The following is a 3,156-nucleotide window of genomic DNA, read 5'->3' on the forward strand; positions in this document are numbered from 1 at the left end:
TGTAAGAGGTTCCAACAAAATTAATAAACGATACGCGATTTACATTCGGGCCTCCCGGAGATCTCGGTCTCGCTCTTAACGACGCGGCTGTCGGTCCGGCAAAAGGGGCGCGAACCCGCGCCTTGTGACGGCGGCGGAACGCTGCCTCGCCGCAGCGGACTGCAGCGTCACAAAACATACATGGCCCATGTTTATATAAACATCTCAGCGGTTACCCCCTGTGACGTCAACCCCCCCCAAATTCCCCCTCCCCGCCCCGCTCCCCCCACGGAGCTCCTGGGTTAGAACCGGCCTATCTCTCCTACTAACCGGTTGTAATAAGAACCGAATAGGATTCCTAATTGCATTTACACATAGATTTGGATAAGTTCCGTTCGGTTAAGAATCAATTAGATGCAGCTGATCTTCCCAACCGTTTTTGTGCATACAGTTCTATAGATGTAACACTTTTCATCTGTTTTTATCCATAATTGCACAGGAAAGAAACGCATAGTAAAGCTATCAGAAACGAGTGGAACGTATATATCTGTTTCTAATGGAAATTTTTAACAGGAAAGGCTGTTTTCAATGATAAAAGCAAACGTCTATTAAACGCTTAATACAGAATGATCTATGAACGTTTTAAAGAACAGAATACGCTGTACAAACTCTTAAAAATTCTGTATAAAACACCTTTCAAACGCTGCAACGTTGCAACTTCCGCTCTATGAACTTTCTATTTGACTGTTTCTAGAGTGTTTTAATAAATTACTGCAAAGATAGTTTGAGTTTCGCGTTTACGTGAATGCCAAAAGAACGCTCATGAAACTTGTCATTTTCGCCAGAGAACTTTTACTTAAAAATTGTAATATCTGCAGATATACCTAATAATTGAAGAATTTATACCAGTTGTATGTGTTTAATTTTTTTCAAAATTACTATACATGGAAGTTCTTACCAATAATTTTTTTGATTCATGTTTCATGTGCTTCATTTCTTCTAATAATATCTTTTTATGGAGTACAGACAACGGAATCTTATCATAGTATCTGCAACATTATTTTAAGATTATAAGTATCAAATTATAATATGCATGCACGTACATACAGGGTGTCTGAAAAGTGTGGTAACCTCTTAATATTTCGGAACCTAAGCGTTTTGAGAAAAATGTAAGACAAAAGTTAAAGCTTAAAAAAATTTATTTAATAATTTTATTTTCAGTGATTTGACCATAGGTGACGTCGCCAAGGTCAGATAAAATCATATTTAGAACTTTGTGTAAGCGAAGGCCATCTGTTAGCGAAATGCAGTTGGCGCGCCTGGCTGACCAATGTCAGCGCCTCTCGAGATCTATATACTTTTCATTATCCTGCGATATCGATACTATCGATACTATCGATCTCGGCGATTGATATTGTAAGAACAACCCCCGTTGTCGCTACTGTCGACGACAAGTTATTGCTCCAAACCGTTGTTCCGATATTCGGAGTCGAGCAATAAGTAGCGAGGAAAGCAGACGTGCGGAGCTTTACCTCCCGGTTCGCGCCAGCGCTCGATCAGTATTACGTGTACCGTGACTCCTCTGAAACTGTTAAATAAAACTGAGTGTTTGGGAACGGAACGTAAAGCATTTATTACGAAGAGCGTATCCTCTCTTTCAAAATCCTTCCTGCTTCGCCGATACAGGTGGTCTGTGCCGGGCACATGAAAATAATCATCGGTCACGGAAATCGAGAAAGTTGAGTCGTACGAACGGACATCCAGACATCGAACTAAATAAACGTAGATTCAGAACTTTATTCGCTCAAAAAGACTTATCGGTAACATTCTTACATTTGTTAAAATAAACCTATTTTTTATTCTAGATTCTAATAACTAGTGTCAAGAGCTTTCCAAAGCACTTATAATAAAGTACTTTTTGGTTAAATAAATCTTGAGTTATGAAGCTTGAAAGTTACAGTACCATCAGCATTAGTATTATCCAAGGTGTCCGAACAATGGCTAAAACTTTTTAAGTGTTTTTCAGGATTATGACCTTGACAACTTATGTCAAAATCAAGGCCATTAAAGGTTGTTGCTCTTTATTTTTATTTTTGAAAATTAATTTATTTTTTAAAAAAAGAAGGACCTCCAATGGTTATGATTTTGACATATGTTATCAAGGTCATGATCCTAAATAACATTCAAAAGATTTTGTCATTTTTCGGACACGTTGGATAATGCCAATACCAGTAGTACTATAACTTTCAAGTTTCATATCTCGAGATTTACTTAATAAAAAAGTACTTTATTATAGTGCTTTGAAATTTTGAGAAAAGACTAAGGGAGGGAAGGGGTAGTAAACTGGCGAGAAAGTGTAGGGAGAAAATGGGAGAAAGAATTAGTAACGGAAGGAGGATGTCAAATTGGAAAGAGAAAAGAAATTTTTTGACAGTAGAGGAGTAGAAATAGAGGAGGTAAAGGGAAAAGAAGAAAACGGACAGAGGTGGTATGAGGAAACGGAAAGTAAAGAGAGGGAAGACAAAGGAGGGAGAGATTGGAGAGAATAAGGAATTCAAGATTTAATAGGTGGTATAAAGAGGTAACAGGGAAAGGGATTCCGGAATACTTGAAGAAGGGATGGGGAGAAAGTAGGTGAAGGATTGCTAGGTTTAGATTGGGGAGCAAAATGAGGGAGATTTACTATTGGGAGAAAGAGGGAAAAAGAACGTGTAAGCTGTTCAGGGGATAAAGGGAGACGTAGGAGCATGTGTAGGAGCAGGAAATGGAAGGAGGAAAAAAGCAGTTGGCAGGAAGCGATAGGAAGGATATTGGGAAACAAGGGGGAGGTGGAGTAATGGATGAGAAAAATAAAGTGGTGGGAAAAAGAGAGGGAGGGGAGAGAGTGGGAAAGTAAATAGGGGAGAGATGTGCGTGCGTGCGTGCGTGCGTGCGTGCGTAGCGTGCGTGCGTGCGTGCGTGCGTGCGTGCGTGCGTGCGTGCGTGCGTGCGTGCGTGCGTGCGTGCGTGCGTGCGTGCGTGCGTGCGTGCGTGCGTGCGTGCGTGCGTGCGTGCGTGCGTGCGTGCGTGCGTGCGTGCGTGCGTGCGTGCGTGCGTGCGTGCGTGCGTGCGTGCGTGCGTGCGTGCGTGCGTGCGTGCGTGCGTGCGTGCGTGCGTGCGTGCGTGCGTGCGTGNGTA

Source organism: Wasmannia auropunctata, unplaced genomic scaffold, assembly GCF_000956235.1.
Source record: "Wasmannia auropunctata unplaced genomic scaffold, wasmannia.A_1.0 LD336106.1, whole genome shotgun sequence".
In the NCBI taxonomy this organism is placed as follows: Eukaryota; Metazoa; Arthropoda; class Insecta; order Hymenoptera; family Formicidae; genus Wasmannia; species Wasmannia auropunctata.